This window comes from Trachemys scripta, chromosome 2 (assembly GCF_013100865.1).
Source record: "Trachemys scripta elegans isolate TJP31775 chromosome 2, CAS_Tse_1.0, whole genome shotgun sequence".
In the NCBI taxonomy this organism is placed as follows: domain Eukaryota; kingdom Metazoa; phylum Chordata; order Testudines; family Emydidae; genus Trachemys; species Trachemys scripta.
In genome coordinates, this window is record NC_048299.1 from 210347559 (window position 1) to 210359884 (window position 12326).

The 12326-nt window shown below is 43.6% G+C and overlaps 1 protein-coding gene across 1 annotated transcript in view; it reads left to right on the forward strand.

Moving 5' to 3' along the window:
• The window catches only part of DTNA (dystrobrevin alpha), a 280088-nt gene that overhangs the window by 254 nt on the left and 267508 nt on the right, over window positions 1-12326 (forward strand). The gene's annotated exons all lie outside the window — the stretch shown is intronic.

Here is a 12326-nt window from a genome sequence, read left to right on the forward strand (position 1 = left end):
ATGGCTAAGGGGAAGGATGTGCTGGTGGGGAGAGGGTTATTCAGCCTGTTGCCCACTTAGATATAAATATATTTTGGCGTGACTCATATTTGCATTGGTACATTGTTATGCATTCATTTTTCCAATGTATGAAATACCCAAGTGGAGTTGTCCTGCTACAGAGAGAGAGAGAGAGGGATGCTGATCCTGAATTCTTGAGGGGGTAAGAAGGGGGGAAAAGAGGGTGATAACTTGGTATCTGTCTGCTAGTAAGTAGGTCCTGGTAGGAGAGCTCTCTTTTTTATAAGGTCTGGTGGTTATTGGCATCATGCATTTCATTACCAAACATCACCAATATATACATTAATGTGCAGAGGGAGAGTGTGTGTGGAGGGGGCAGGGGGGAGCACAGGGGTTTTTTCGTAGGCCTAGGACATATGTTATTTGACTTTTACTGTACTTCAGCTTTTCTGCAGGGTTGTTGGTTTTTTTCAATGGTGAAGGTGCACGTTGCCGGTCACTGGGCTTTAAACATACTTGCTGTTCCATTGATGACCCTGGCAGTTGTAAGATGTTTGTGTTTGTGTGTACATACAGGCCGATTGGAAGAGGGAGAGATGAATCTAGCTCTGATTAATAAAATTCTAGCATCTTTAAACACCAGCTCTGTAAGTTTTTTCTAGAAATTTAATTTAGTGGAGTGTATAATTTTTACCAAATGTATCAGAGAGCACTTTCACAGGTGTGCTATGACGTATTATCATCAACTAATTGAAAAACTGGCTAAATAAATGATTGAAATATACTTGATAATGCATTATCTTTGTATTTATAATTGTCTGTCCACTTACTTGCTAATTCACAAACTTTAATCATTTGCAACGAATATCCTAGTCACTGCAGAATAGTTAGCTCATACTATACTGTAATAGCATTTATACCATAGAATAATTATTACCTAAAAATTAAATTAAGCTTTTCAAGGTACTGTGGTCAGATAAACCTCATAACTGTGCGTAGGAATTCATTTATTAGCATATGCAATGTTTCAGATGGAGTTTAAACACTCATGTGAATAAATGTCACTTGATAAATCCTGATATTTATCAGTGACCTAGAAGGTTTTGAAATGAGAGGTTCATGAAATAGAAAGTGTTGAAACAACATCATAAGCCTATTATTTCTAGACTTTCAATCCTGTCTCAAGCTCAAAGTTGTGTAAGTTACTGTTCTCTTTTGAACACTTTGCTGCCATTTTTCCGTATTATTCCAGTATTGGAGATGGTTATATAATAATTTTTTTTAAAGGAAAACGTTTTCAACTTTAACTCCATCATTGCTGTAGAATCCAACAGTATTTTTGTAAGCTTTCAGTTGAATGTTAGCATATATCGCATATGTATCACCACACCACTGGACAAACACATTATGGGGATCTGTCACACTTTTGGCACCCAGTACACTATTCACTAATGAAGTGATAAAAAATGTAAAAAATTACTGCTGTGTGCTTTTAAAAAAAAGGTGGCTTGTTGACAGAAAAGGTGTTAGTGTGTGTTCAAATTCAGCTTCAGAACGTATGACTTTGTACCACCTCTTCAATGATAACCACTGCCGACTCTTAGAGCTTGCTCCTGCTCCCATTACAGTCAATGGCAAAAGTCCCATATTTACCCAATATCAGCACTGAATGCACTGGCAGTGTTTATTGTTTTACCACAAGAACAGAATTTACGTTCAAGTTATGATTATGATTACAATTAAAATATGAAAGTGAATTCCTCATGTTTATAAAAAGCAATGCATAAAGTACAAAATTCTGTACTGACCCATTAGAGAGAGATTTAGTAAGTAGCAAGAAAGAGTCCTGTGGCACCTTAGAGACTAACAGATGTATTGGAGCATAAGCTTTCGTGGGTGAATACCCACTTCGTCAGCTACACTCATGCAAGAGTAAATACAAAATTACCCCTCACCCATTGCCTGAGCACATAAATTATGAATGTGACACTGTGTATGTGGCCACCCAATTGTGTCTCAGTGTAATCTGCTCTATGTACCGTTTTTTGTACATTATAATGTATACTGACCATAGTCTATATCAAGTTTTGCATACTCAAACATTCCTGATTCTGCTCTCACTTGTATCAGGTCCTGATCCTGGAAGGAGATGTGCTGGTGACACCCACATGGAATCCTATTGATTTCACAACCTAAAAACTGCTGAAAAACAAGAGAGAGGTTTTGGGAATCTGTTAGAGGGCAAATTTTAAAAAATGTTTAGAAGACAAACAAGGGTGACTTTTTTGTTTTTGAGGCCTTTGTTCTTCACAACTAGTTTCCTCTGAATTTCATTTGTGCATTGTAAAAGCCTGTACAGCTGCTTTTCCCCTCACACCAATTTTACACAAGTATATAATTCTGTTGACTTCAGTAAGTAAAGGTCAGCACCCGCACATCTGTTTCCAGGATCAGAGCCTTAATCAGCTATAAGTGCAATGAAGTCAGTGGAAATACACTGGTATAAAATTGGTGTGAGCAGAGAATCAGCTCCATAATCTTTTACACTTGTACAGTTGAAAGTCAGAAGAAATTAGCTGTGAAGAACAAAGGCCACAAACAAACACACCATGTCCTTCTTTAAAAAGTTTAATAAATTGCCATCTAACAGCTGTCCAGAAAGTTTCTCTCCTTTATTTTCAGCAGTTTTCTGGACTACCGTCTTGGAGTTAACATTGTTCTGGAACAACTTTTTGTTTAAACTGATTAAGCTCCGTGCCTTAATTTTGTGATGTTAAGCATAACTTGCACACTCATTATTAACAGTTGGCAAAGACTGTTTATCTTTAAAAAGGCTGCCTAAGTATACTGCCACGCATAGCATGGTAAATCCTAATGACTATGTTTTAAACTATTGTTTTTTACATTAATTATATAAGCCCCCACCCACTCAGCACAGTTACAAAATGTAAGTATTGTGGACTGTTACAGACTGATTAATTGTCTATGAGATTTAACTAGTCATTAACGTGGGCTACACAGTTCATGACTAGCTGTGTGGGGTTCTCCATGAGTGTTTTTATCAGCTATGTGGTGGTGGGGAGAGAATCTTGGGTTTGAGTCACACAGGCATAAAACTGGTGTACTGGAGTGATGAGTCAGGCCCCTTACATTTAAGTTTCATATTACATGGTATGTATGTTCTGTGTGTATGACATTCATTATGAATCCAGGCAAGAAACAAACATAAATGCAGTTGAAAAAGTTACTGAACACTCAGCCTTAACGATGAGCCCTCATATGGGCATTTCTTTATGGGCTTGATCCTGCTTCCATTGAAATCAGTAGTGCAGGATTAGGTCTTATGTCATGATATATTGGTATGTCAAATATTATACAATACAATAAAATCTCCAGTTTCTTATACAGTCTTATGTGCCTAGGACTTATATTGCACTGGCTGACATGTAGATATCAGTGTGCTTGACAAAGCTGGGTCAGTCTCCTTATCTCCATTTTAAAGATGAGGACACTGATTGCAGAATTTTTAATTTTTTGGAGCAGAATTCCCTCAGGAGTAAGCCGCTTGCTGCAGTTCAGGCAGGCCAGTTAGAGCATAGCATACAGTTTTCAGTTGATATAGGGTCCTCCAAGAATGTAGGGAACCACAGTTGAGTGTCTTTCATGGACCACAAAGGCCAACGCTGGAAGCTGCGTATGTGATCAGGAGTGGGCTGATAAAGTTTGCGGATGATACGAAGGTGGGAGGCGTTGTAAATTCGGAGGAGGATAGGGATATCCTGCAGGGAGACTTGAACGAGCTTGTGAATTGGAGTATCAGGAATAGGATGAAATTTAATAGTAAAAAGTGTAAGGTGATGCATTTGGGGATGACTAATAAAAATTTTAGTTACAAGATGGGGACGCATTGGTTAGAAGTAACGGAAGAGGAGAAGGACCTAGGGGTCCTAGTAGACCGCAGGATGACTATGAGTCGACAATGCGACGTGGCGGTGAAAAAAGCCAATGCTGTCTTGGGATGCATTAGGCGAGGTATATCTAGTAGGGATAAGGAGGTCCTGCTTCCGTTGTACAAGGCGCTGGTGAGACCTCATTTGGAGTACTGTGTGCAGTTCTGGTCTCCCATGTTTAAAAAAGATGAACTCAAACTGGAACGGGTGCAGAGAAGGGCCACTAGGATGATCAGAGGAATGGAAAACCTGTCGTATGAAAAGAGACTAGAGGAGCTTGGGTTGTTTAGTCTGACAAAGCGAAGGCTGAGGGGGGATATGATTGCTATCTTTAAATATATTAGAGGGATTAATACGAGGGAGGGAGAAGAATTATTCCAGCTTAGTACTAATGTGGATACGAGAACGAATGGATATAAACTGGCCGTGGGGAGGTTCAGGCTTGAAATTAGACGAAGGTTTCTGACCGTCAGAGGGGTGAAATATTGGAACGGCCTTCCGAGGGAAACGGTGGGGGCGACGGACCTGTCTGGTTTTAAGATTAAGTTAGATAAATTTATGGAGGGAATGGTTTAATGGTATAACATAGTAGTCAAGGAAAACCAAGAAATGGTAGGTAAATTGTATAATGGCTGACGGGGTCAGGCTGGAGACTCTTGCCTATATGCTCGGGGTCTTACTGATCGCCATATTTGGGGTCGGGAAGGAATTTTCCTCCAGGGCAGATTGGCTGAGCCTCTGGAGGTTTTTCGCCTTCCTCCGCAGCATAGGGCAGGGATCTCTAGCAGGAGGGTTTCTGCCGATTGAAGTCACCTAAAACAGGATTGGGGACTTCAACAGCAGAGTCCAGGGAAGGGGTAGGGACGGTTTTATGGCCTGCAGCATGCAGGGGGTCAGACCAGATGATCATAATGGTCCCTTCTGACCTTAAAGTCTATGAGTCTATGAGTCTATGAGACCATGAACAGCATTAACCTGAGTTTTCAAGAAAAATCAGTGACAGACTTTCACAGAGTAAGCAGTTTACACGAGGCTACATCTTCAAGGCTAAGAGGCGTAGTGAAATCCTGGGTCCACTTTTGACATTGACTTCAATGGAGCCATGAGTTCACTCATTTTGTAAATAATGAAGTTGAAGACTGGCCTTAGCATTTTTTACAGTTCCAAAACTGGACCCTGGAGAGGGGCGTGAGGAGGGACCCGTGGCTTCACAGGCCCCTATGGTTGGCTCTGGTAAGTGATTTTAATCTGTCTAGGTGATGTTAAGAAATGACAGCGTTGTTCCTCTCTCCGGGGAAACTGATATTAGTTCTAAATTAAAGTAAATAACACCCAAGTACTACAGTAATGATAGCCTCAGCAATATGTAAAATAGTGACAGGGAAGATTTCACACTAAGCCGTATTCAAAAACAAAACAAGACATCTACAGTACAGTTATCTTGAATTAGAAATGTATTCTGAACTTGCTATGGCACTTACCTTCAACAGATAACAGAGCACATGAGTTCCTTGATTTAGAATAATATGGGAGTGGCTGTTTGAAATCCTTTTTTACTGATACAAATACCACAACAATGCAATTTTGTAAGAATCCGTGGAACTAGAACCTACAACTATAGAGCCTAGGACAGCTGATATTGCCACTTGGATACTATGCAGGTGAATTAGGCACTTTAGGAAGTACCGCCCAAAGGATCCAGAGTGACAGAACCCTGTAGCCTGTGCTCTCTATTTAGCCCTGGAGTGTGGCTCAGGATGTGGTCTGGGTAATCACATAGATCTTTGGCTTGTTATGATTCTAGACCTCACCTTGCTTTCTGATCATCAGTCTCCAACCCTAGAACAGATGACTCTTGCCATCTGATTCCAGCCTAGTAGCTACCTCTGGTTGTGACCCCAGCATGACACTGACTCTTGTCTCCTGATTCCAGCCTGGCAATTACTTCTGGTCTATGATCATGGCCTGGCTCTGACCCTGACTCTTGCCTATTGATCCCAGCACTAATGATTACTCTGATCCCTGCTCACTGACTACTGCCTTGTGGCCATCCTTGACATGTGAACACCAGCCCACTTATGACTGCTAGGCCAGCTAGCCTAGATCCCAGTCCCTTACAGATTCTAATTGAAAATGTAAGAAAAAACAATTGTTTGGAGCAATGAGAATTAACCGGGAGAGACTAACGTAAGGTAACTCTCTCCTTATTTCACACAACTGATTCCCCTCTGCAAGGAGGTTGGGGAACCTAAATTACAAAAAGAATTACCAGTGATAAGTCTAACCGGTTTGGGTTGTTGTTTTTTAAATAACCCTGAAACTTCTGTTTTAAAATCATAGTAAAACATTACTGATCTGTAAATTTTAAAATATATTGTATAAAATATCCATCTGATTTCTGAATATCACAGTCATCAACCCAATTCTTGTTATGCATGTAACCACCTATGTTTTGTAAATCAACTTCCTTTTGAATTTTAATCCATTTCTGGGAGCTCTCGGAGAAGAGGAGAGCTGTCTTTTCAAAGTGTCCTAAACTTGTAGAACTTCAGGACTAGGCTAGTTTAGAAAATGTACAGTAAGGAAACGTCTGGTTAAGGTATGGTAATTACAGCATATGAACAGTATTGATTTTTAATTTATAAAATATACCTATTGTATTCTCTATATGCATGTATATTGTAGAATTGCATACATTAAAAAAGTTGACCCAATATTGACTCAAGAGAGCTCAACAATCTCCCTAAGAGAGGAAATGAAGTTTTGTTAAACATCCCACTCAGGAAAAAAACCCACATTACAGTATGTCTACACAGCAGCTGGGTAGTGTAATTTCCACCCTGAGTAGACGTACATTTGCTAGCTCTGCTTGAACTAGCACGCTAAGACTTGCTGTGTAGCTGCACCTGAGTATGTGCCCAGGGGTTGGATGGGATTGTACTAAGGTGGCTAGTCTCTCTGTTGTACTAATCTGATGGAATATATATGGGCCAAAGGTGTTAACATAACCCAGTCACTGTCCAGCTTAAACACTGTTAAACAAGGTATGGGGTTTGATATACACAAACTTTAGTGTATTTAATACCATGACAAACACACCATAACACTCAGACCAAAGGTTAGAAAGTTATTGATTGAAATACACAAAAGGAAAAGAATCAAAATGAGGTAAAGATCATTAGAACTGAAATTGATTGTTTCTCCAAAACAGACTTAATCAAAACTGTTCAAAGTCCTTTCTGGAGACAGTGAATGTTGGTTAAATTCTATTATTCAGTCAAACAGTCCTTCTTGGTGGGGGAGAAAGGATTAGTTCTATTGTTCAATTCTGAATTGCAAATGACTGTCACTTTCCTGCTCTAGACAAAACAGACAGACACAGAAGGGAGAGAAGAGAGAGGATAGTAAAGATGAGGACAATACGGCTTTTGCTGATGTTCTCAAAATACTGGGCGGCTGGTGAGTCATGGATGGATGCTTTGGGCTGGCAGATTGGCCACAACAGCTGTTGCTCTGGACAGTGACTCACTTCCCCGTCAGAAATATCATCTGGTGGGTCTGTCAGGTCCCTCTCCTTCACTGGTCCTTCTCCATCTGGGCAGAGCTGGATGGGCTGTCGTATCTCACTGTGCTGGTGCCGTGCAGTAGAAGTTGATTTCAGGATCCAGTGAAAAGCTGAACGGGAGGGTGGTAGGGAGGGAGGGACACAAAGGAGGGGAACACAGAGCAGGAGCTCTTGTGTATCAGGTTGGGGTCCTCACTGATGCAGCAATGATGGTCAAACGTCCCCACTGGAGTATCAAGGTCTGGTGTCATGACAACAATCCTTCTGCTGCAGTGATGGTAAAAGGTCTCCTTGTTCTCCCCCAAAGTCTCTTTTTAAAGACTCCAAAGGGAGTGATGAGCGAAATAGCCATCCTCTCATTATTTTGTCCACAAGGTAGGCCTAATTTCCAGAATTGGTTCCTTGCTTTTTGATTTTTCTGCCCTTTTGTTTACCAGTCTTGATCTTAACATAGTCTTTGAGTGGGATCAGTAAACCCTCTTTGTTTATATTTATTCAATCTTTGTCTCCTTCTCACATCTTTTCTTGAACAGTTTTATACAAGTGATCATTCTGAAAATTCATGACTCTTTATCTGCTTTTCACCAGTTAAGTTTACAATTAGAGTGAAGTTGTAGGCCCACTGATCACAACATCTCCTGCTGCCCATGTAGCTGTGGCTACACTGCTAATTTTAGTATACTAGCGGAGCTAGCCCGCGTACATCTACCCAAGAGATGGGAATTACACCTCCCAGCTGTGTGTAGATATACCACTTCCGGTTTGTTGCCAAACGCAATCTAAGGGTATGTCTACACTGGCAGAGTTACAGCACCGGGAGTTACAGCGCTGTTCAGAGAGGGCTGAAGGGAAACCACTGTTGTCTGTTCACTGTTGTCTGTTTGCTCATCAGCTGCCTGCGCAATAGCATGTTTACACTTGCGGCACTTGCAGCGGTATTTGGAGCGGTGCACTCTGGGCAGCTATCCCACAGAGCATCTCTTCCTCTTCTGCCACTAAGAGTTGTGGGAAGGTGGAGGGGGTCACGGGGTATCCTGGATCCTGTCCCATTGCTTTGCATCCCAGCAATCCCTGTGCTTCCATCCACGTTTGGCGCCATCTTTCATTGGTCTGTGTACTGCGTGCTCTGCCTCTTCAGTCTGCAGGAATGATTCCAAACTGTTGACCAATATGCTGCTCACTTCAACTAACACGTCACGAGTGGCAGTAGAATTATTCCTTAAACTACAAAGGCAAGAGGAGGGCGACATTGATCTTGCCACGCGTACTAGCTACGACACGAGATTGCTTGTGGCATTCATGGAAGTGCTGACCACAGTGGAACGCCGTTATTGGGCTCAGGAAACAAGCACTGAGTGGTGGGAACACATCGTCATGCACATCTGGGATGACGAGCAGTGGCTGCAAAACTTTTGGGTGAGGAAAGCCACATTCATGGGACTGTGTGATAAGCTAGCCCCAGCCCTGTGGCACAAGGACACGAGAATGAAAGCTGCCCTGCCGTTGGAGAAGCGTGTGGTGCCTGCACTGTGGAAGCTGGCTACTCCAGACTGCTACCGATCGATCGCTAACCAGGTTGGAGTGGGAAAGTCTACCGTTGGACTCATGTTGACGGAAGTGTGCAGAGCCATTAATTGCATCTGCTCCGAAAGACCATGACTCTGCTCAATGAGTGTGACATTGTGGATGGCTTTGCACAAATGAGCTTCCTTAACTGCGGAGGGGCGATAGATGGGATGCACATTCCAATTCTGGCACCAGACCACCTAGCTACCGACTACATTAATCAGAAGGGGTATTTCTCTATGGTTCACCAGGCAGTTGTGGATCACCATGGTAGTTTCATAGACATTAACGCAGGCTGGTCCGGAAAGGTGCATGATGCACGCATCTTTCGGAACACTGGTCTGTTCAGGAAGCTGCATGCAGGGACTTTCTTCCCAGACCAGAAGATCACCATAGGAGAAGTCAAAATGTCCATTGTGATCTTGGGAGACCCTGCCTACCCCTTAATGCCGTGACTTATGAAGCCATACACGGGGCACCTTGACAGTAGCAAGGAGCAATTCAACAACAGGCTGAGCAAGTGCAGAATGACGGTTGAGTGTGCTTTTGGCTGTTTAAAGGCCCGCTGGTGCTGCCTATATGGGAAGTTGGACCTGGCCAATGACAATAATCCTATGCTTATAGCTGCATCCTAAATGCTCCATAATATTTGTGAAGGGAAGGGTGAAAGCTTCACTCAGGGATAGACTGCTGAGGCTTAGTGCCTGGAGGCCAAATTTGAACAGCCAGAGACCAGGACTATTAGAGGGGTGAAGTGTGGGGCCATAAGGATCAGGGATGCCTTAAGGGAGCAATTTGAAGCTGAAAGCCACCAATATTTGTTGCTATGCTTTAGAGTGCAGTGCTTGTAATGCTAGGAGGTGATTGTGAATGGTGCAGACGATGCAATATGAAGGTTTAAGACAATTGTCTGTTGCTTTTCAGGGCTCTGTTTGCTTTCAATTAATAGAATAAGGATTGCTTTCAAACCAACACAATTCTTTTATTAAAAAACAACAACCAGAGGAGAGAGACAAACAAAAAAACACCTCAGCACTGAGGGGGATGGGGGAAGGGAAGGTCCCAGGAGGAGGTGGGGTCCCAGAACGGTTAAAGATTTGCGTATGTTCAGGGATCATATCCAGTCTTTTCCTTTGAAGTACAGTGCAGTGGGTACTGTACTTCAACAGGGCTAAACTGCTGAGGGACAGATGTTGAGTTCAGTAGGTACTGGGAATCTGCAGTGTTGGACTGTGAGGCAGGAGGAGTGGAATGCAGTGGGTACAGACTGGAGCCAGGAGATTGATAAGAATGTGTTGGTGGTGTCCGGGGGGCACATGGGAAAGAGTTTTATGACAACGACTGCAGGGGAGGGCAGGTGCAGAGCTGCTCAGTTTGCAGTGCTAGTATCGCCTGGAGCATGTCCGCTTGGCGCTCCATAACGTTTAAGTAGCTTCATTCTGACACGCTTCGGTCTCCTTTTGGTCCCTCTTCTCGCTGTCCTGCCATTCCTTCAATTCCTCTTTTTCGGCTACGAAGTATATCATAACCTCACAGAGAAAGTCCTCTTCAGTTCTTCGTGGCCACTTTCTAATTCTGCACAGCCATTCAACCGGCGATAACAAAGAGGGAGGGCCTCCAAAGTCATCTCTGTGAAGCCAAAATGAAACAAATACAGAAGCAGTATTGTTTGCAACACACAGACCACTGATTCAGTGATTTAAATGTAAGCAGAGTCAGGATGAGCTCTACCCTGACATCTGGTGGTGAATTATGGCGAGTGTGGAAAAGAACTCCAGGGGCTGATCTTGTTTGCATAGGCACACCCACTCGCCTGGCATGAAACAACAGCAACTGAAAGTGGTTACTTTGGCTAGTGTGGGATCCCCAGTTTCTCTGTTATTGGGGCAGGAAGAATAAAGTTTTGTTACCCTGATTCTGTGAATCAAGGCCAGTGGAACTGTTGTATGACATAAGGATTGAGTGAGTCCTTCACCATTACCTAAGTAGTACTTGCTTGACAAGGGGCATGGGTTACAAAACCCAGTGAATGGAGAGAGGATGGGGACAGGTATTTGTATCTGATGGTATGGGTCTCCTCTGAGGGCTTAACACACCAGTTGCACCACCTCCTCTCTCCACTGTTGAATGTCAGAGCTAACTTTGATTCTATTAGGAGTCTAGTTACAGGCTGCTGAGCTGAATTCACTTTGGGCCAATGGTGCACCAGCACTGGGGTTCCCCTACTATGAGCTGAAATCACTAAGAGCTGAAATCACAAAAGAGCTAAAGTTATTAAGAGCTGAGATCACTGACTGCTGTGTTGACTAGTGGGGGAGCCTGAAGCTATATTGCTAATCAACTGGTAGAGCAATTTGTGGGGACAACTGGAGGAGCAGTGAGCGGTGAGGAGCCTTGCGGGGCCGGTTGGAGTGGCCCAAGGAATAGCGAGCGGAGCTGTTTGTGGGGACGGCTGGAGCGGCTCACAGGTCGGTGAGCGGAGCGAAGCAGCTTATAGAGCGGAGCAGTTCGTGGGACGGCAGGAAGTGGACTGGCTCGTGGTGAAGGCTGTGGCGGAACCCCATGGAGAGACGGCCGGCCGGCCGGCCTCGGATCACGTAAGGTGCCCTTTAACACCTGGCGTGCTCCTCCCGCTTTGCTCTGGGGCTGCACTGATCAGGGACAGAGACTTTGGGGTTTGTTGGGACTTTGGGTGGTTGCTGGACCCAAGAGACTTTGGGAGTGTTGGACTTTGGGGACTCTGGGTGATTTTTGGGTTGCTGGACTCAAAAACCCAAAGGGAAAGGACACAGCCCAATTTGCTGGGGTGGGTTTTTTGGTCATGGTTTGTGTTATGAATCCTGTTTGTGGTGTTTTTCCAATTTAATGCTGATGTCGTTTACCTCATGTTATTAAACATTTTCTGCTACACTCAAACGCCGTGCTTGCGAGAGGGGAAGAATTGCCTCCTAGAGGCACCCAGGGGGTGGTATGTAATTGTCCCAGGTCACTGGGTGGGGGCTCGAGCCGGTTTTACATTGCGTTATTGAAATGGAACCCCTAGATACAGAACCCGGCCCTTGTTGCTGCCAACTTAGATGGGCAGAGGGTTACATAAAATACAGTCAGTACTCACACACCTGTCACTAGCTGGCTGATCCCAGGAAAGCACACATGAGCCACAAGACCCCCCAAAATGGTGAGTAGCCACAGGGGCAGGGTAAATCAGTGTTCCCGGATCCTACTGTACACTGGGCACGTGGCTC